This window comes from Aquila chrysaetos, chromosome 5 (genome assembly GCF_900496995.4).
Source record: "Aquila chrysaetos chrysaetos chromosome 5, bAquChr1.4, whole genome shotgun sequence".
Lineage (NCBI taxonomy): Eukaryota > Metazoa > Chordata > Aves > Accipitriformes > Accipitridae > Aquila > Aquila chrysaetos.
The window spans coordinates 37,495,449-37,516,931 of record NC_044008.1 but is presented as its reverse complement, the minus strand read 5'-3'; the positions used below and the strand labels follow the sequence as shown (position 1 = coordinate 37,516,931).

Here is a 21,483-nt window from a genome sequence, read left to right as displayed (position 1 = left end):
GTAAAGGTGTACTGTTGTCCTTCCCAGGTGAAGGCAAAGCGATCCTGGTCCTCAGGTTGTAAAGGGACCATAAAAAACATATCCTTAACATCGATCGTTGCCATGACAGGGTGGGATTGTTCCTGAATGGCAGCTATCAATTCAGCAACGTTTGGTACAGCAGCTGTTAGTGGACTTGTGTTGGCATTGAGCCTCCTGTAATCTATTGTCGATCTCCATTTGCCATTTCGTTTTTGGACTGGCCATGCTGGAGAGTTGAAGGGGGAATGAGTGGGAACTACAACCCCTTGTTTCTTTAAATCCTCCAGAACTGGCGTAATTCCTTCTCTTGCTCCCAAAGGCACTGGGTAGGGTTTCACATTTGTCAATTTGGAAGGGGGGGAGGGTAGGTGCTGCTTGCAATAGACGCACCTCCATGCCGGATGTTTCGGCCAATTGCCTAATCTGAGGGACACCAAAAGACCATGAGTTTCCCTGGGTGTCACGCCACTGTCTACCCTTCAAAACATCTATACCTAGAAGATTCATCTGGAAAGATCCTATGGCCACCATGGTATTGACAGGGTTTTCCTCCCCTGGCAACCATAGTGTCACCGGAGTCATAGGCACTGATTGTGTTTTTCCCAAGGCATTTAAGACCATCAGATTTCTAGATGGAATCGAAATTCCGCATTGTTCTGCTTCAGTCTGCTTTAGCGCGGTAATTTGTGCCCCAGTATCAATTATAAAGGTCACCAGTCTTTTCCTTGGTCCTACAGCAACAGTAATCAGTAAATCCCCTTTTGTATTGCAGGTGAGTTGTCTAACAAACATCCATCCTCTGCCTCCCCCCCCACCTTCGGGGGGTGCAGGGTCTAGTTTCCCACCACCTTCTTCTCCCTAGTCGGCTCCTCCTCAAGGTCTATCAAGGGTGGGGCACTAGGGATTGGTTTGGAAACGGTCCTTTGCCCTGACCAATTCTGCACAAGTTGCTCCAATCTTTGGGTCGGGAGCCCATCCATCAAGTCCCCGGGAATGACTTTCTGAAGCCCTAGCTGCCGCAGTCCCTGTCGACGTAGGGGCCTCTCTCTTCCAGGGGGTAATTGCCGCCCACTAAGTCGTCGTACGATCTTGAGACAATCCACCAACGGGGCCATATTTTCTCCCAAAATTAATCAATTCCTGAGCTATCTCTCCCCATGTCCATACTTTTCTCCCTGACTGCTGATGATCAGGGGACATTTTTCCCTCCAGAGTGGCCATAATTCTTTCTCCATCGGGGGTGTTTTGAATCCTCCCTTGCAATTGAATCCCAATGGGTTTCAGGGAGTCGGGAAGTCCCCGTATCAGAGGAGTCATCCTCTCTGGGTCCACAGGCATCATCATCGGGGAGCCCTGGTGGGGCTTGAGCTCTTGATCATACATCATCTGGAGACATGCTGCCTTTTGGACACTTTCCACTAGCTAATCCACCGTACCGGTTATGGCAAGGGGATCTCCCCTCTCCAAGGGGTTCAGCCCTCCGGCCCAATACGCAGCTCTCTGAGTCAATGACCATGGGGCTCGGCGATCGCCAGTAGTTAGAAACACACCTGGACCCCAATATCCTTCTGCTCTGACAACAAAATTCCATCCCCTCCTGACAAAGACCCTCTCCACACATTCTCTGATTCCTTTGCAGTCCTTGCAAAATCTTTTTTCAGCTTTGCTAATTCAGTTGCTGTAAATGGGACTTCTTTGGTGATAACCTGAGGACGGTCATCGCTATCGTCCTCATACATACTCTGTTTTAATCAGTGGATACATATGTGGGAGGCTTTCTATGGTTTCTTTTGCCTTCTGCAAATCTCCCTGGCGGTAGATTCGCCGTATCCCTTTCTCCGCAAGCGTCACTTCTACCTCCGCCTGTGTATCCACCTCTCTCAAAAGTTGGTTCTTCAATTCCTTCTTTAATATCACGTTTAGGTTCCTTTCCTCCTCCAACAACTGTTTGCTTTCTTTCAATTGTTCCTGCAGACCTTTGATTATCATCTGCAGGGAGTCTATCACAGTATCAGTTTGACAAGACTTCTGCTTTCTCTCTTCCATCGCAGCTGCAAGACTCGCTCCCAACACTGCACAAATTATAGCTTTTCCTTTCCCCTTCTTAACCTTAGCTTCCTTCTGCAAGATTCTTATCCTATCCACCACGCTCTGTGGTTGAAACCAGTGGTTTTTCGCCCAATCTTGTCCCTGGAGTGAGGGGTGAGATCGGTGCGCCTCTAAAAGACCATATAGTTTCTCTATTCCTTCAACCCGTGAGGGCACAAAATCACAAACATCAACAGTTTTCTGAGCATCCGTTTTCTTTAACACAAAGTGGGGGGTCTGCGTCCTGAGAGGGTCACAACTTAACAACAAATTCCCCCTATTCACTCTCAGAAGGGCACACTTTAAAGTTACAGACCAACACAAAGGAGGGGGTTACATCCTAAGAGGGTCCCACAATAGTACCGAATTCCCCCTTTTCACTCTCAAGAGGACACACTTCAAAGTTACACACTAACTCAAAGGAGGGTTACGTCCTGAGAGGGCCACACATGAGTACCCAAGTTCCCCCTATTAGCTCTCAGGAGCCAGAGTAGACATTAACACAAAAATTCCACAACAAAGTTGTACAGCACTCTCATCTCTGGGGATCCTGTCTGTGATGCCAATTTAAAAAATGTCCCGATCCAATATCGGGGAGGGTTCTTAAATGATCCCAAGAGCGAGATTAAGACACAAATGAGGTCAGATGCCGTACAGCCTTACAGGTTTTGTTTCCTATAACAACTGATAATAGCGACAGGACAGAGGGAAGAAGGAAGGAAAAAGAGGCAGACCTAAGCAAGAAAACGGAAGAGATACAGCAAGACTAGTTACCACCACCACGAAGCCAGCAACGTCCCAGTGACTCGATCTCGGTGCAGGTGATGGAGGGGCCAGGCTCCAGGTTCCAGCAGACAGGTGATGCCAAAGTCCCAGTTCCAAGCGCTGCAGTCCCTTTTCAGTCCTTTTTGTCTTTTTGTTCCTTTTCAGTTGCTTTTCAGTTGTTCGAGAGAGGAGTACGCAGTTCTTTTATTGTCCCAGTCCCCACGATTTCTCTGAAGAGTCCACCCATTTCCATGGAGCTCATTATCATACATGCCGCCCCGTGTTCCTCCATGGGCGCACACCCAGGTGTTCACGGTGGTTTCTTCACCTTGCTCCTGGGCAAGCACAGCTTGGTAGGCACTACTAGCTTCAGACGGATATGGTGGTTTCTTCAGGGACATTTTGTTTCCTTCAGCACGGACTCCCCCCCAGCAACAGGATGTTGAGGCTAGCAAATGGTAACTGTGCAGCAGCAATGTTGAGACAAACATAGTCCAACACAGTCTCTAACATCCCCCTGTCACACCAGAAATACAAATGGGTTCTGCCCCTTTATAACTTGATGGCATTAGAGTGCACTGTGCGGCGGTGTCTACTAGAGCCTTATACTCCTGTGGGTCTAACGTGCCAGGCCACCGAATCCACACAGTCCAATAGACCCGGTTGTCCCTTTCCTCCACCTGGCTGGAGGCACGGCCCCTCTGATTCTGGTCAGAGTATCCAGTATTCACTTCTCATAAAATTGGCTCAGAAGTCCCTTCAAGAGGATCAGAAATAAGATCAGCCCTTCTACTCTGTTTGGAAACTGGAGCGGCACTTTTCCTGGTAGAACCCCCTTTTGTGGTGGTTTTTCCTCGCAGCTCACGTACCCGTGCATTTAGGACCGAGGTAGGTTTTCCATCCCATTTCCTCATGTCCTCTCCATGATCACATAGGTAAAACCACAGGGCACCTCACGGTGTGTACCTTCTATATTCTCTCTCTTGACAAGAGGAGCGCTCACTCCTAATAGCTGAGACATTGGTCCTTACAGGTGGGGAATAGGACATATTCTCCTTGAATTGCTGGAAATCCTCGGACAGATTCTCCACAGCCAAAATGCAGGCTTGTAGGGAGGAGGAGAGATTTTCTTCGTATTGACGGAGTTGGCGAGCCACTTCATCCACTGTCGGTGCCTCTTCGTCTTTCCAGGTCATTATTGCCAGCGAGTCGGCATAGGACGATGGTGCGCTCCGTACAAACTTCCGCCACATGGGTCGTGTGCATTGGACTTCGCCTGGATCTTTGGGTAATTGTGGGTTGTCCGGGTCATAATGAATCGTCTCTAGCACAGCTAATTCCCTCAGATATTGGATACCTTTTTCCATGGTGGTCCACTTGCTTGATTGACATATAACATCTTCCTTAAAGGGGTACCTTTCCTTCACACTTGACAGGAGTCGCCTCCAGAGGCTGATGGCTTGTGTCCCTTTTCCAATTGCCTTGTCAATGCCACCTTCCCTGGCAAGCGATCCCAGCTGCTTGGCTTCCCTACCTTCTAATTCCAAGCTATTAGCTCCATTGTCCCAGCATCGGAGGAGCCAGGTGATAATATGCTCACCTATACGGCGGCCAAAATCTTTTTGCATATCCTGCAGCTCACTCAAGGATAGGGACTGGGTTATTACCTCTGGTTCTGCCTCTTCCTCCTGTTCCCATGATGACCCTGCTTCACCTTCATCCTTCGCTAGCGAGCTGACTTTTTTGTATATTTCTTTTTCTGTACGGGGGCAACTGATACTGGTGCAGGTTGGTCCACTGGTTCAGTTGCAGTACCGCTCGCCGGGTTTTGGATAACCGCAGTGTCTGTCGCCAAGGTTTGAGTAGCAGCAGTGCTCGTCGCCGGGGCTGGAGGGACCACAGTGCCCGTTGCCGAGGTTTGGGTGACCGCGGTGCTCATCGCTTTTTTGTTAGGTCCAGAGACCCTCTCTTCCCCTTGAGGGAGCTGAGTGGTGTTGAACAGGGCTCGATAGGCACGGGCCAGGCCCCAGCACGTTGCAGTGATTTGTATCTCTCTGGAGCTGCCGGGGTGACAGCATACCTTTTCCAAATATTTTACTAGTTCTTCCAGATTCTGCACTTGTTCAGGGGTGAATTTCCAAAACACTGGAGGTGCCCACTTCTCTAGGTACTTGCCCATACTACCCCACACACCCTGCCACTCATAATTATCCAGCCTCAGGGCAGATCTCTGGGTGATCTTCTTAAATAGTTGTTTAACCTTAAACAAGAGCTGAACCACATTCAGGAGCATGCTAGTTCCTAGCAGTAGGGCTAGGACCGTGCTGGTCTCAATATCCCAAGAGTATTCAAATTTTTCAAAATTCTCAAACACCATTGTAACTGGACCGAAGGAGAAAGGAGAGGGGAAGAGAGGTATCCCACCCATAGACTGGTTTTCTGAGGAGGAAAGGTAAATGGTGTAATTATTAATAGTTTCCCACAGATGGCTCCCGGAGTATAAAGGTGACAATGCTGAGTGCAAATACCGGATTAATCCCACAACTGATGACTTCATCATACCATAAACCAGTGTTAAACAATACATCAAAGCGAAAACCTTAATCCACCTCCCATGGATGATAAGCAGCAGAAGAGGGACTACATACAGCAAGCGAGGTGATACATAACAGAACTTTAAAAACCAGAGCAACAACTCTTAAGAACACATAAATCAACATAATGACCAGCGACTATTAGACCAATATAATGAATGCTTATAATAAATTTGTTTTAACAAGCTCTGGTCAGGTTTGTCGTTATCTCAACCCTTCGTGCCCCACGTTGGGGGCCAAAAAAGGACTGTCGTGGTTTAACCCCAGCCAGCAACTTAGCACCATGCAGCCGCTCACTCACTCACTCCCCACCACCCAGTGGGATGGGGGAGAAAATCGGGAAAAGAAGTAAAACTCATGGGTTGAGATAAGAACGGTTTAATAGAACAGAAAAGAAGAAACTAATAATGATAATGATAACACTAATAAAATGACAACAGTAATAATGAAAGGATTGGAATGTACAAATGATGCGCTGTGCAATTGCTCACCACTGGCCGATCGACACTCAGCTAGTCCTTGACCGGCGATCCCCCGCCCCCACTCCCCCCAGTTCCTATACTAGATGGGACGTCACATGGTATGGAATAGCCCGTTGGCCAGTTTGGGTCAGCTGCCCTGGCTTTGTCCTCCGCCAGCTTCTTGTGCCCCTCCAGCTTTCTCGCTGGCTGGGCATGAGAAGCTGAAAAATCCTTGACTTTTGTCTAAACACTACTGAGCAACAACTGAAAACATCAGCGTTATCAACATTGTTTGCATACTGAACTCAAAACATAGCACCGTACCAGCTGCTAGGAAGACAGTTAAGTCTATCCCAGCTGAAACCAGGACACGCAGTGTTTGCTGGTGAGGAACTGCCAGTTTGGGGAAAGTTTCTGGGTTGAAATCCTGCTGGTCAATGCCACGTGCTGGATTGGCACCTACAGAATGTGCCACTGGGCCTGAAAGAGGGAAGGACGCATCGCAGGGGCTCTCCAGCTTTGGGAGCAGAGGGCAGAGGAGCTCCCTGATGACTAAGGAGAGGGAAAAGTTGCCCCATCTCCAAAACGGGGGAAGAAGGACTATCTGGGGAACCAAGGAAAGGTGATGATAAACTGGAGCGAGTTCAGCGGAGGATCCCTAGGATAGTCAGGGGCTGGGGGGGCCTTGTAAGGAAAGGCTGCGGACCCAAGGCTTGCTCAGCTGGGAGAAGAAAATGCTTAGCGGGGGTCTAATAGGAGCCTCCTGGTGCCTACCAGGAGGCTACTGCGATGGCTGGAGGATGAGAGCCATGGTCAGAAACTGAGCAGGCAGTTTGTGACTGGCTACACAAACACAAATGATCACCCGGAGGGTGCCTAAGCATGGGAACAGGGGTCCAGAGATCTCGGCTGTGAAACGTCTGTCCTCAAGGTATTTTATGACCTGAAAGGACAAAGCACTGATCAGCTGGTGGGAGCCTGCCTGAAGCAGGAGGATGCACTCTCTGACTCCCTGAAATGCCCTCCAACCAGAAGGGTTGTTGGAGGGGAAAGGGGAAGCAGGGAGAGAGGGTTTTGTGGGTGAATGTTTGAAGAATGCCCAAAGCTCCACATTTCAGGGGAGAGGAGAGGCATGCAGAATGTGACTTTTGTAGGGGAGAGTGGAAAAGTGGAATTCCCCAGGGGCTCTCCCCCTTCCGTGATTCTGTTCTAGGCCTACCCACCTGCTGCTGGTGAGAGAAGGGGAGTCAAAAGAATCTCAGTAGATATAGTAGACATAGGGGATGAAAGACGATGTTTGACGCTTACATTGTTGAAATTAGCTGAGGCAGAGACAGTTCCTGCTAAGAAGCAGGAGCTGGCCCCAAGAACCAGCCAATGAGGCAGAGACAGTTCCTGCTAAGAAGCAGGAGCTGGCCCCAAGAACCAGCCAAGACTGGCCTTACGGCTTGCCTGAATACCAAGAAACCACTGAGCCTGCGCAAGAAAAGAGGTTACTAGGGGTGACGAAGAGGAGACATCTCTCTTCATCTCTGCGACCACCAGACGACCACCATAAAGAGGCACTGCGCAAGCGCAGTTGAGAGGAGACTATGGAAATGACCTCTCGGAACTCATTTTAATATGAAGCGGGGACAGGCTATGCATATGTATAGGCGTATTGCAAAACCTGATGTATATGTAACACTTGATTGTATAAATTTAAGGCAAACTGCCCTTAAGGTGCGCATGACTTTGGTGGGACTACCCCCCGTGCTGCCCAGCGCTGAATGAACATACCTATTTTACAATCTCACCGATTGTGGAGTCTGTTTCCGCACGTCACTGGTGGGGCAGCATGGGTACGCCCATTTCTCCTTCTCCAGGAGCTGGGACTGCAGCAAGACCTGGTCAGCAGGCTGAGCAGAGCCCCCAGAGGGGCAAGAAGCCTCCACCGAAGAGAGAGGCCAAGAGAGAGAAGCCATGAAGGGGGGCAGCCAGAGAGAAGAGCCTGTCAGGAGTGGGACTCGAAGCCATGCCTGCCAGGCAGGCTGCAACCTGAACGCAACGCCTTAGACCACTCGGCCTTCCTGACCCGCTGCTGCTGCTGCTGGTCCGCCCCCTGCAGCTGCCGGAGCCAGCCCACCTCAGCCAGCCTCCTCCTGGCACTGCTGCAGGGGGAGCTGTATCCTGGGAGCACCCTTGCCTTGCTCCCACCAAGGGCTGCGGACTGGCGACCGCAGCTCCTACACGCACTTCGTACCACATGGAACCGGAGTACCCAGCCCAGGGGCAGCACACTTCCGACACGTGTCCCAAAGCCCAAGGCAATCCTTCACGGGAGCAACCAACGGAACCGTCAGTGAATTACGGCTCTACGCACGCCAATGTCCTGTCAAGGGCTCCAGGCACACGTCTACCTTTCCCGTGACTTCCTCCATTCCCTCCAGAGCCTCAGGATATGGCAAGCCAAGCACTTGGCCTGCAGCGCTGCCTCATGGACGGTTCCTGGGGCAACAAGGGTGCTTCCTTCTTCCCTGCTCGGGGCTGGGAAGGCTGGGCAAGGAGGGCTGTGCCACACCAACCTCTGGGTGAGTGCTGTGCCGGTCTCAAGGAGTCAGTGTGTGGGAAAGGGTCTGGAGAGTCAAGGCAAAAGGACAGGAGATGCGCCAAGTGCCGAGCAACGACTGGGCTCCCGTTCCTGCGGGGAAGAGGCTGACTTACTGCCCGTGACGTAGAGGAAGGAGGGCACAGCTCTCTGGGACTTGTTGCTTCATGGAAGGAGGTAGACTGTAAGGCATGCCAGGCGGTCACTAGTCCAAGTGCCTGCCTAAAGCAGGGCTAGCCCCAAAGCTAGAGCAGGTGGCACAGTGCCTGAGCCGCACTGAAACCCGAGTGTGATACCCAGGCATGGAAAATCCCAAACAAAGTTCTCCGGGCACCTGCTGCAGTGCTTCAACGCTGCCTGAGAATCTCTGAATGACCTTGCTAAAATAAAAGCCTGGCCTGTGTCTGCTGGGCTCAGAGGTGCCCAGAGGCCTGTCCATGAAGCAAGGCTGCAGGGGGAGTCAAGGGGGGTGGCTCGACTGCCCTATGGGAGGTGAACGTAGTGAGGGAAGCTGCGCTGTTTTGGAACAGGACAGGCAAGGCACTGTGGAGCCCGGCTGAGTAAAAGCTTGCCTGCGTTGGCCAGGAATCGCACCCGGGTCAACTGCTTGGAAGGCAGCTATGCTCACCACTATACCACCAACGCTCCTGGGCCACTCCTGCCTCCCGCTCCTCCAGCCCGGAGCCTGGCCTCCCTCCGGCTCCTCCACGTCCCAGTCTTGCCTCCCTCCTGCTCTGCCAGGTCACTAACTGCCCTCTTGCCTGCTCCTCCGCTTCACAGACCATCCCGCCTCCTCCTTCCAGCCCCCTGCACGCATACACACGACCTCAAGCTGCTGGCACCTGGGTGTGCTTCTCTGCGTGTGAGCTCTTGGCTACGGAAACTCCAGCTGCTGGGTGCTGGTAACGGTGACGCTCCCCATCTGCGTTCATACGTGGGCCAGCTGCGCACATACTATGCAGGTGCACGTGCGTTTGCGTGCACGTACCTGGGGTGGTTTAAGCACAGACAAACGCCCACCCAGCTGCTCACTACTTTCCCCACCCGCAGGGCCATGCAGAGCACTGAAAACACAATGAGAAATCTCATGGCTCAAGATAAACACGCGGACATGGCTTAGCAAAAACTCTTGTGGGAAAGTCAGGCTTGACTTGGGCAAAATTAATTCTTTGCCACTTAAAACAGATGCAAGTAGTGAGAAACAAAAAGACAAACATAAAACACCGCCTTTCCTCTCCCCTGTGCCGGGACAACTCCAGTGCTTCACACCAGACTCCTCTACTCGCCCAAGCAGGACGTGTCTCTGCTCTTACCCACTCTTTTTTCCTCCCACCTCTCTCTGCCCGGCGTTTTCTGCCCTTTCTGGAATATGTTTTCACAGAGGGGCCACCAATGTTGACGACGGCTCAGCTGTGTTGTGCGGTGGGTCCACTGCGGAGCTGGAACTGACTGTGTCTGACACAGGGCAGCCCCTTATCTCTTCCCACAGAGGCCATTCTGCAGCACCCCCTGACCCCTCCACTGCCAAAAACCTTGCCACGTGTAGCCAAGACAGTGCCCATGGGGAATACCAGAGGGCATAACGCTGAGGTAGCGCGGTCGGAGCCTGCCCCAGCCGGAGTCACAATCACGCTGTCCTGGGCTAACGTGCGGTTGCATGAGGTACCCTTTGGTTGAATTAAAAAGGCACAGCAACCAGCCTGGGTTTCTTCCCAGGCACTGGATATGTCCGTAGCTTGTACACGTGTGTAGTAGTAGCTCAGCAATCAGCAGGTAAAAAGCAGGCAAAGCTAGGGTAAGAATTCTCTGTCTATATAATGTGCAAATAGGCCAGGTGGATCATTTCTAGCACAAGTTTCTTGGTCTATATAGCTTGGCCGGATCTGAGCATCTGCCACATTCCATGCTGCGTGCCCGTAAGCAATTTGTTTTGCAGGACTCCGCGCATTACCTGTTCCTGGGCTAAAATCTGCCTTGTGCTGCCACTGGTTTTGGGGATGGATGATTGCTTTGGTGAATGCCCATGCCGGCACTGATGAATGATGAAGTACACGTGCCCAGGACGTACCTTCCCCTACGTACACGCGGGGCACCATTTTCTTTCAGCTGCCATTTTCTTATTAAGCACCACAACCACCATGTTTTCATACTGCTCTGTGGTTGGCTGACAGCCATTTCTGGACCCCGTCGTACCCACCTGCTCTCAGGCAGACCTGTGAATGGCTGTCAGGACCAGCCAACCCTACCTGTGTACCCAGAAGCACGTCAGGCAAGGAAGCCCCCACTCGCTAAACAAAGGGAAGAGGCAACTTCTGACAGCGTCATTCCCCGTGGGTTCTCCCATTGCTTTGTGATTGCTCGATGGCCATTTTTGACACTGTCATGCCCGCATGTTCTCAGATCTCCCTCTCAGGGACCGTCCGCGTCCTTTGGACCAAGAAGTGTTTGGATAGAAAAAGATATACCGTGCAGTGGTATCCACTATGGAATGAAGACAAGCACTTAGCACAAGCGATATTCCTGTGGATGGCCCATTGCCTGCAGAGCCAGAGGCGACCTCGCAGTCAACATGCAAGCAATCTTCTGGCTTCTGGCCAGTCAGGTACTCAGGTAGCAGGGAGCTCACCTGCAGATACACGTGCTATCTTCCTGCTGCCAGCTCGTGAAGCACTCAGGCAAGGAAGACCTATAGAAGAGGCCACTCTCAATTATCTTTCAAAGGTCGCGACAACTGGGAGAGGTTCCTGAGTGCTGGAAGAATGTCATTGTCACTCCTATCTTCCCGAAAGGCGCAAAGGAGAATGGGGTAACAGCAGGCTGGTCTGCCTCACCTCGATCCCTGGGAAGGGGAAGGAGCAACTCATCCTAGAAACCCTTTCCAGACACGTGAAGAACAAGAATACAACTGGTCTTGTTTTCATTGCATTCTACTCCTAGCTCACTTCTGTCAGACTGTGCTTTTCTGGTTTTCGGGGGAAGGGGGGCGGGGGGGGGCGTGTGTGTGTGTGTGTGTGTGTGTGTGTGTGTGTGTGTGTGAGAGCGGTATTTGCTAGGAAATCTCAAGCTGCACTAGCCAGTGAGGAGAGTGGATTGGCATCAGGGACTGCCCAGGGCTGGAGCAGGACACTGGACAAAGCAGGCCTGGGCTCCAGGCATGGATTCTGCACAGACCTGTGGTACAGTCTAGGGTTCAGAGCACCTGCTGGTGTGCACGTGGGAGTGAGGGGGTGGGTGTCCAGCACTGAATTCCAGTCCTGAGCAGCCAGAAGAGAGGGAAAGGCTCGGGCTATGTGTGTGTTTTGTCTTGTAGTGAGCAATAAAAGGCAAAGAAAACACCGCCATGCCTCCCAATTTTTCCAGGCTCAACTGCACTCCTTCACTGCAGACTACTCCAGCATGGGTTCTCCACATGCTGCGCTTCCGAACAGGAAAATCTCTTTCAGCGTGGGCTCTTCCACAGGCTTCAGGCCCGTCAGGGAAAGTCTTTGCTGGCGTGCCTTCTCCGCAGGTTGCAGTTCCTTCAGGAATAGCCACCTGCTCCAGCCAGCATGGGTGCCCTGGGTGCCCCAAGCTTTGCAGATGGCTCAGTGTTGTGGAGGCCCCTGGAACCAGCTGTGTGTGTGGTGCCCGGCAGCCCCTCAGCTCTTCCCCACAGAGGCCACCCTGCAGCAGCCCCTCTCCCCACCACTACCAACACCTAGCCACGGATGGGCAATACAGTGCCCACTGGGAATACCTACTCAGCCCTGCTCCTGGCTGGAGCTGCGAGTGAGCACGGCAGCAAAACGGACGAGGATGGAGAAAACCCCCAGATGGTCAAGCCGATTGCATTGGTGTTTCCCAAAGTAGCACCAGCCTTGTCCTCCTCCTCCCCACCTGCAGATTCGTGGAGGTCCCTGCTTGCGGCTGGGAAGTTGGGACTGAGCTGCCGGATGGGAAGGGAGAAATGCCTGTGTCCCCAGGACACCCACTTCCTTGTGGGGGGAGCTCTGCCTGCTGCTCCACAGCCACCCGTCTGGCTTGCCGAGGGGCACTATGGGAGTGCTGGCTCCTAAGAAGGCAAAGGAGAAAGAAGGTGGCAGTGGCAGGGAGAAGGGGCTGAGGGAACGGGAGGGCCACGGCCATGGTGCCCAGAGAAGCTAGAGCAGTGCAGGTTAAAAGTTGCTGGGAGAGGCAGCAGCTGCCAGGAGGAGGGGAAAAAAAGATACAATTAGCAGAGGATGGTTTCGATCCATCGACCTCTGGGTATGGGCCCAGCACGCTTTCCGCTGCGCCACTCTGCTCCCCCCAGCACCTCTGCTGGCACCTCCCACCGCCCTGCCCGATGCTCCCATGGCACTGCCAGCCCTCGTGCCTCCTTCCCTTCCTCTATCCTGGGCCCTCGCCCGGGCCAGAAGATTGGGCTCTCTGGGAAGTTCTCCTCCTTTGGGCCTGGGGTGGGTAGCTCAAGGGCCTTGCCTTGCCTTGCCCTTCTCCCCACATCTCCTGCCCATAACCCTGGATGGGGACTTTCTTCTTGACCACCCAAGCTGGCTCTGCAGGCACTGAAGGAAACCCCGGAGCGAGGGGGCAGCCTTGTTGCTTTGCAGGGCAGAGGGGAGCTGCTCTCCAGCGAAGCGAGCTCAGGAGGGCTGCCACCCTGCCCAGAAATCCAGCTCCCAGGGGCCTGTGGGGCTGTGCCCGGCGTCAACGTCCGTTCTTTGCCGGCCGAGGAGGGAGACAAGGACGCTTAGCATTACCAAGCATAGAATTACCAAGGGAATTAATCCCTCTATTTTGGCTGTGCACATAGTGGTGCCCCAGCCTAATGCATGGAGAGGACCCCGAGACAGAGGAAAGCAGGGCTGGTATATGTTCACAATACAGTTGTGCCCACCAATCAAATTACTCGTGTTAAGGGGTGGGCTAATCATTTGCTATTGCTCCCAAGATCAGGATGTGCTTCTCCCGGGCAGTGGGTGTGGGCAAGTGCTCAGTGGGGTGTTAATCTTCTTGTTCTAACCAATGTCCCGTGCAGGTGGAGGGGCTTTATGCTAGATTCAGGCTGATGCTGTTTGGGCCGTGGCCGATCACTGGGGTTTTTTTGAAAGACAAATCTCCCATTGGTTTATCATCTGCATGGGGTGTTCTCAGGCAGTGGAGCCAGTTTAGTTTGGGTCTTCAGGTCACGTTGACCCGAGGTAAAAGCCCGGCGGGATGGTCTCTGAAGCGGAGGAGCAGCAAGAGGGCAGTTTGTGACCTGGCAGAGCAGGAGGCAGGCAAGACCGGGACGGGGAGGAGCAGGAGGCAGGCAAGACCGGGACGGGGAGGAGCAGGAGGGAGGCCAGGCTCCGGGCTGGAGGAGCGGGAGGCAGGAGTGGCCCAGGAGCGTTGGTGGTATAGTGGTGAGCATAGCTGCCTTCCAAGCAGTTGACCCGGGTGCGATTCCTGGCCAACGCAGGCAAGCTTTTCTTCTGCCTAGCTCCATAGTGCCTTCCCCATTTAGCAACAGCAGGCTGCAGGGGCTGCTTTGTACCATTCAGAGATTCTCAGGCAGCGTGAAGCGCTGCAGCAGGTGCCTGGAGAACTTTGGGATTCTCCATGCCTGGGTGTCACACTCGGGTTTCAGTGGGGCTCACGCACTGAGCCGCCTGCTCTAGCTTTGGGGCTAGCCCTGCTTTGAGCAGGCATTTGGACTAGTGACCGCCTGAGATGCCTTGCAGTCTAGCTCCTTCCATGAAGCAACAAGTCCCAGAGAGATCTGTGCCCTCCTTCCTCTGCACCATGCGCAATAAGTGAGCCTCTTCCCCACAGGAATGGGAGCTCAGTCGTTGCTCTGCACTTGGCGCATCCTCTGTGCTTTCAGCATGACTCTCCAGTCCCTTTCCCACACGCTGGCTCCTTGAGATCGGCACAGCACTCACCCAGAGGTTGGTGTGGCAGAGCCCTCCTTGCCCAGGCTTCCCACCTCCGAGGAGGGAAGACGGAAGCACCCTTGTTGCCCCAGGAACAGTCCACGAGGCAGGATTGTGGGCCAAATGCTTAGCTCGCCATCTCCTCAGGCTCTGGAGGAATGGAGGAAGTCATGGGAAAGGTAGGTGTGTGCCCGGAGCCCCTTGACATGATGTTGGCATGTAGAGAGACGTAATTTGTGATGGTTCCTTTGGTTGCTCCCGTGAAGGAGTGCCTTGGCCTTTGCAAGGAGCTGCCCCTGTGCTGGCTACTGTGCAGTCCTGAAGTGCGTGTAGGTGCTGCAGTCGCCTGTCAGCCGCCCTTGGTGGGAGCAGGGCAAGGGTGCTCCCAGGATACAGCTCCCCCTGCAGCAGTGCCAGGAGGAGGCTGGCTGAGGTGGGCTGGCTCTGGCACCTGCAGGGGGGCAGAGTGGCAGAGGCAACGCTCACCGAAGCAGGGGGTCAGGATGGCCGAGTGGTCTAAGGCGCTGCATTCAGGTTGCAGTCTCCCTGGGAGGCGTGGGTTCGAGTCCCACTCCTGACAGGCTTGTCTTTCTCTTGGTTTCCTTCCCTCTCCCCCCCTGAGGGATGGTCTTGCTCCTCTAGGCATTCTGGAGGTTATGTCTTGCTGCATATCCCAACCGCCACCCGCTGCCACTGGCTTAGCAGAGGTAATGCTGCTACAGAGTCCCGATGCAATTCCTTTTTCCACTCTCCCCTACAAAACGCGCATTCTGCTGCTTATCAGGAACTGTCTCTCTGCCTCATTGGCTGGTTCTTGGGGCCAGCTCCTGCTTCTTAGCAGGAACTGTCTCTGCCTCAGCTAATTTCAACAATGTAAGCGTCAAACATCGTCTTTCATCCCCTATCTCTACTATATCTACTGAGATTCTTTTGACTCCCCTTCTCTCACCAGTAGCAGGTGGGTAGGCCTAGAACAGAATCATGGAAGGAGGAGAGCCCCTGGGGAATTCCACTTTTCCATCGTCTTTCATCCCCTATCTCTACTATATCTACTGAGATTCTTTTGACTCCCCTTCTCTCACCAGTAGCAGGTGGGTAGGCCTAGAACAGAATCATGGAAGGAGGAGAGCCCCTGGGGAATTCCACTTTTCCACTCTCCCCTACAAAAGTCACATTCTGCATGCCTCTCCTCTCCCCTGAAATGTGGGGCTTTGGACATTCTTCAAACATTCACCCACAAAACCCTCTCTCCCTGCTTCCGCTTTCCCCTCCAACAACCCTTCTGGCTGGAGGGCATTTCAGGGAGTCAGAGTGCATCCTCCTGCTTCAGGCAGGCTCCCACCAGCTGATCAGTGCTTTGTCCTTTCAGGTCATAAAATACCTTGAGGACAGACGTTTCACAGCCTCTCTGGACCCCTGTTCCCATGCTTAGGCACCCTCTGGGTGATCATTTGTGTTTGTGTAGCCAGTCACAAACTGCCTGCTCATTTCTGACCATGGCTCTCATCCTCCAGCCATCGCAGTAGCCTCCTGGTAGGCACCAGGAGGCTCCTATTAGATCCCCGCTAAGCATTTTCTTCTCCCAGCTGAGCAAGCCTTGGGTCCGCAGCCTTTCCTTACAAGGCCCCCCCAGCCCCTGACTATCCTAGGGATCCTCCGCTGAACTCGCTCCAGTTTATCATCACCTTTCCTTGGTTCCCCAGAAAGTGCTTCTTCCCCCCCGTTTTGGAGATGGGGCAACTTTTCCCTCTCCTTAGTCATCAGGGAGCTCCTCTGCCCTCTGCTCCCAAAGCTGGAGAGCCCCTGCGATGCGTCCTTCCCTCTTTCAGGCCCAGTGGCACATTCTGTAGGTGCCAATCCAGCACGTGGCATTGACCAGCAGGATTTCAACCCAGAAAGTTTCCCCGAACTGGCAGTTCCTCACCAGCAAACATGGACAGCACCAATGGGAAGAGGAGCAGGTGGGAGTAAAGGCCCACCAGTAAGAGACCAGTAAGGGGCATGGCAGACTCTCTCCAACACTGCTGACGGGACAGAGGCATCCTCACGCAATCCCACCACAGGTTGCACGAGCACTGGTGGCATTTTTCAGAAGGACCGCAGTCAGGAAGTATGAGCCACAGAAGAGGTCCTCCTGTGCACACAGGAAGAGGAAGAGGAAGGGGGGACATGCACAAGGTGGTATCAGAGCATGCCGGAGCGTGTCGGGATTGAGGGAGATGCTGAAGGAGCTGGGATTGTTCAGCCTGGAGAAGAGACGGTGAGGGGGCTTCTGCTGTGTGAAGGTGGCTCTCTGGCTTGCCAAGGCCTGCCCTCGGCCAGAAAGACCTGGGGAGTGCAGGACCCAGGAGTGGCGTGGCCTCCTGCGTGAGCCAGCCTGGCCTGAGCTGCAGCTCCCAGGGGCTGGGGAGCTCTGGGAGATCTCTGGCTGCCCATGGAAGCCTGTAAGGGGGGCACAAAGTGTCCTCCCCGCGGTGTCCCGCAGGGAGGAGCAGCATCGGAGGCTACAGTGGACGGAACATTTGCCGTGACCTTGGGGAAGCAAACAGTCTGGGGACCACGGCAGCCCCAGCAGGCAGTGCTGCCAGGAAGGAAACCAAGGACAAAATGCCCCGAGCAGGGAAGCTGCCTTGTGGGCACTGGCCCACACAACCCACTGGCCCGAATCCTTTCTCCCCGAGTGCTGGGTGAGACTAGCAGAGCCCCAGGAAGACCCTCCATTGCTTGCAGAAACGCTGTCTCAGCCCCAGAAGGGACATCCCTCCTCCTGCAGCGGCACAGCATCTGCATGGGAAAGGGCTGTCCCTTTCCCCGTGCTCCAGCCCCTGGAGTGGGGGGTCCCTCCACCTCTTTGCAAGACCTTCAGAGATTGGGCCCTGCTCTTGCTGCTCCCCGGCACTCCTCCCACCCTGCTCGGTCCTGCAGATCCCAGGGATGGATGAGGAAACCCCTCAGCAATGCTGCTTCTCCGGGACATGCTTTCAGATTTGTGACTCTCTGGAAATTTAACCCTTCTCCCGTGACTAGGTGTTTCTCACGCCCTCTCTGAATGTAACCTGCCATTTGATATCTTAGGCTTGGGCACGGCAGCCTGGTCTGTCCTGCGGGTTCAGAAGTACCTGCTGCCAGCCCAGTGCTTTGGGCAGTCCAAAGGCACCAGGCAGTTGTGTCCTCAGTGTCCCGGGCTAAGTCTGAGATCCAGCAGATTGTCCCCGCCTCTGTTTCCTCCTGTCTGACTGCTGGGAGGAAGGGCCCTGTTCTCAACACACAGACTCAAACTTTGGCACAAGGAGGATAGCACCAGTGCAGCTTCTCCCCACTGTGTGCACGGACCCTTGGCCATGTGGACCCAGGGCATGTGGGAGAGCTGCCTTGAGCTAATAGTAGAATTCAGCTAAGCCTGGACCAGTCTGGAGCAGCCTCAGGAGAGAAAAACCTCATTCTCACTGAGGGAAGGGCCGCTTTGGGGCAGAAGGGGACAGCGTGTCCTGGAAAAGAGGACCAGGGTCTGAAGTCAGCCAGGACTGTCCCAGTAGAGGAAGGCAGTCCAGCTTGTGCAACCCATAACAACTTGCCTTGGGTCCTCCTGCCAGCTCTTCCCTGTTGAACCTCATCCCCTGCCCTCTCTCTTGGTCGCCCCCTTCGGCAAGTTCAGGCGCTTGGCTAGGACCGCAACCAAGAGTAAGGATACGTGGTTAACGGCTGCTTAGTATGAGGTACAAGGTGAGAACAGGAGAGGCAATAACTTACACAGGCAGACTGGGAGGCTGTCCAACATGGGGGTGAAGGGAGGCAGCAGCAGAGACCGCCAAGTGCAAGCATCGAGCCACAGATCACTGAGCCATGAATGTAGTCTGCAAGGTGCAACGTTGAAGAGGTTAAGCTGGAAAATTCATAAACATGTCTAACGAGGAAAAAGCAAGATTCTCCCAGGTTACCAGCCTGGGTCTTGTAAGAGAGGGCATGCCAGGCTCGCACAAAGTGCTCTGCCACTCCCTGGAAAGATCCTGTGAGCAGAGAGTTGCCCGGTAGCCCTGAAGGAAGGCTGCACTTGGTGATGCCCAGGGAGATGGAGAGACTGCCAGGCTCAGCCAGGAGCACGTGGCTTGGCAAGGGTAGCCACAGGGGAAAGACCACATCTGTCCAGGAGGTCCCATGGTGTAATGGTGAGCACTCTGGACTCTGAATCCAGCCATCTCAGTTCAAATCTCAGTGGGACCTTGAGCTTTTGGCTCCCTCAGGGCTTTCCTCAGCATGATTAGACATTTAGCTCCCTACAACTAACTGAAGGGGGGTTGTAGTGAGGTGGGTGCTGCTCTCTTCTGTCAGGTGGCTGGAGATAGGACGAGAGGAAATGGCCTCAAGTTGTGGCAAGGGAGATTTAGGTTAGATATTAGGGAAAATTTCATTACTAAGAGGGTTGTCACACATTGGAATAGGCTGCCCAGAGAAGTGGTTGAGTCACCATCCCTGGAGGTATTCAAAAAACGTGTAGACGGGGTACTCCATAACAGGGTTTAGTGGGCACAGATGAAGGTTGAACTCGATGATCTTGAAGGTCTCTTCCCACATAAATGATTCTATGATTCTATGATTAGCAGCCTTGCCTTGCTGTCGGGTCAACGGTTTAATGCACTCTCATCTTCCGTCCTTTCCTGTGCTCCCAGCCCTGGGACTGACACCAGTGCCCCTTCTGCTGCCCTGTGCCCACCAAACCTCTGCAGCTGTCCTGAGCGCTGGACCCTGCCCCCTCTCTGCTCCCTTGGTCTTGATGGCTGCTCCTGGATGAGGGCATCCAGCACTGGCTCAGAGAATCACACAACACCTCAGGTGGAGAGCATGCACTCCACGCAAGGCTCAAAGCAGCCTCAAGTGGAGGAGGCTATTCAGGGCCTTGTCTGCTTGGATGTGGGACACCTCCAAAGGTGGAGACGCTACAACACTCCCTGGGCAACCGTTTCCCATCTTTGATTACCACTGTGTGTGGCAGTACTTGTATTCCCACCTCTGTCCATTGCTTCTGGTGCCATCCATTTCTCTGAGGCTTTTCTGTCTTTCTCTTGCCTGCTTGTTTATTTTCGGTGCTCTGGTATCAGTTCAGGGAGCTCCACCCACAACTGGCAGTGCCCCGTGCATGGGGACAGACTCACGGTCATGGGAGAGAGCAGGTTCTCCCTCTTCCTTTCTCCTGGGGTCAGCTGGGATAGAGTTTACTTTCACAAGGAGCTGGAGGGGACCCAGCCAGGACAGCTGACCCGAACTAGCCAAGCTCGATACTGTATGATGTCATGCTCAGTATTTAACTGGGGGAGCTGGCGGTGGGGGCGGGAGGGAGAAGGGATCACAGCTCAGAAATGGGCTGAGCATCAGGTTCTGTGTGGTGAGCAATTGCATTGTGCGTCACATGCTTATATATTCTTTGGACAGCAAGCAGCCGTGTGGTGCTTAGTTGCCAGCTGGGCTTAACCCACGACATCCCTGCAGCTATGTTGGCAAACTGAGGGGGAGGAGAACAAACCACCACGAGACTCCAGCAGTGCTGCACAAAGTCTTTAATGAGAAGGAGGAAATGCAGTGGCTCGGAACAGAGACCGAGAAGCACGTCTGCAGGGTTCCGGGAGGCACAGAGAATGGCCCGTTTCCCAAGGACAAGCTCCAGGCAAAGCGCTTGCCTTTCCCCATTCCGATCTACCCGGTGGCAATGCCAGCCCACCAAGAGCAGGCCCTAACTCCGGCACACTCCCTCCGTCAGCAGGAGGTTCAGCAAAGCAGAAGAGAACGAGCCCTCTCCTGAGGAGCTCAGAGCAAAGCAGAGCCAGAGGAGACACGGCGAGGCCTGCAGTGCGGCGAGGAGCAGCAGGCACAGGTCCCTTCTGCCAGGTGGGATGAGGACACTCAGCCCACCTGCAAGCCGTGGCTACGCTCCTGCTGCTGCAGGATCCCCGTCTTCCTTGGTGCTCCAAAGGGGATGATCTGCTGGCTTCAGCAGTTCAGACCGCAGCGGGTGGGAGGCAGACACAGCCCTGACCCCCCCAGACCAAGGGAGCCCCCAGAAGAGATGGGAACCCCCCCGGCGCTGAGGGAGCTCCCAACAGCAGCTGACAGCGAGGATCCCACGGCTGTGCTCTGAGGGAAAGAGGTGAGGATGGGGCCCGGCAGGGTCACCACCACCGGGGAGGCCTGGATGGCCACCGTCGAGTCAGCGCAGCGGGCGACACAGGGCTCACTGCAGCTGCTTGCAAGTGGGGTTGGGCCGGAGGCGCCGCGGCGCGTTGGGAGACAGGGTCTGAAGCAAGACATCTCTCGGCGAGGGAGGCAAAGCTGAAACGCAGAGCAGGCAGGGAGCACGAACATCAGTATCAGTCTGTCTGTCTTTTCCTCAGCTCCCTCCGTGGAGACGCTTTGTTTTCAAAACACCCAGTACGCCTACAGTTCCCACAGCCATCATCGCGCCCTCCGAGTTGCACGGCACAGGAAGGCTGACCCACTTTTGGAACAGGCCCCAGCGCAGTGGCTCTAAAGCGCCCGTGGAAAGACCGATCATACCCCATCTCCATCGTTGCTTTGAAGATGGCACTGGATGCACTTGGCCATGTGGTTAGAGACCATCAGCTAAAGGTGCAATGCTGGTGGGCAGGCCTCCCTGCAGCTGAGCCCCACGGATCCCCTTCGGCTTGAAAGAACCCTCCGCTTCCCACCTCTCCCCAGCCACCTCCACCAGAAGGCAAAGAGATTGCAGCCCTTCGACAGTTGTATGGCAGGGCAAAGCTGAGGCAGCCCAAGCATCAGCCTCAGTAGCCACCAAGACAGCAGTTCAGCTCACAGAGAGAGATGGAGCGGACTCGGGCTTACCTTGCTCCTCGAGGAAAGGGAGGCAAGAGAGGAGGATGCAGAGCCTGGAGCAGCGCAGGCTTTTATGCTGTGTCCCAGAGCCCTGGCGGGGGGGCCACAAACATTCCTTGCTCATGAAGCATCTCAACACCTAGTAGACACACAGGAGACTGTGAGTAAGTTTAAGCAGAACGTCAAGACTGCACAATCCCATATGGGAGAAGAGCCCCATCTCACCAGGG

General features: G+C 54.1%; 1 long non-coding RNA gene and 3 other non-coding genes across 4 annotated transcripts; 2 read left to right on the top strand and 2 right to left on the bottom strand.

Annotated features, from left to right (window-relative positions):
- Nucleotides 1–2,756: 2,756 nt before the first annotated feature.
- On the bottom strand, nucleotides 2,757–17,539 carry LOC121233352. Its single transcript, XR_005932535.1, has 3 exons — nucleotides 17,530–17,539; nucleotides 9,791–9,794; nucleotides 2,757–2,947 (listed from the first exon to the last, which is right to left on the bottom strand). It is a non-coding gene; the product is annotated as an uncharacterized LOC121233352 (long non-coding RNA).
- On the bottom strand, nucleotides 9,090–9,161 carry TRNAG-UCC. Its single transcript has one exon. It is a non-coding gene; the product is annotated as a tRNA-Gly (tRNA).
- TRNAG-UCC lies at nucleotides 13,884–13,955 on the top strand. The gene has a single exon. It is a non-coding gene; the product is annotated as a tRNA-Gly (tRNA).
- Nucleotides 14,908–14,990, top strand: TRNAL-CAG. Its single transcript has one exon. It is a non-coding gene; the product is annotated as a tRNA-Leu (tRNA).
- Nucleotides 17,540–21,483: the final 3,944 nt, after the last annotated feature.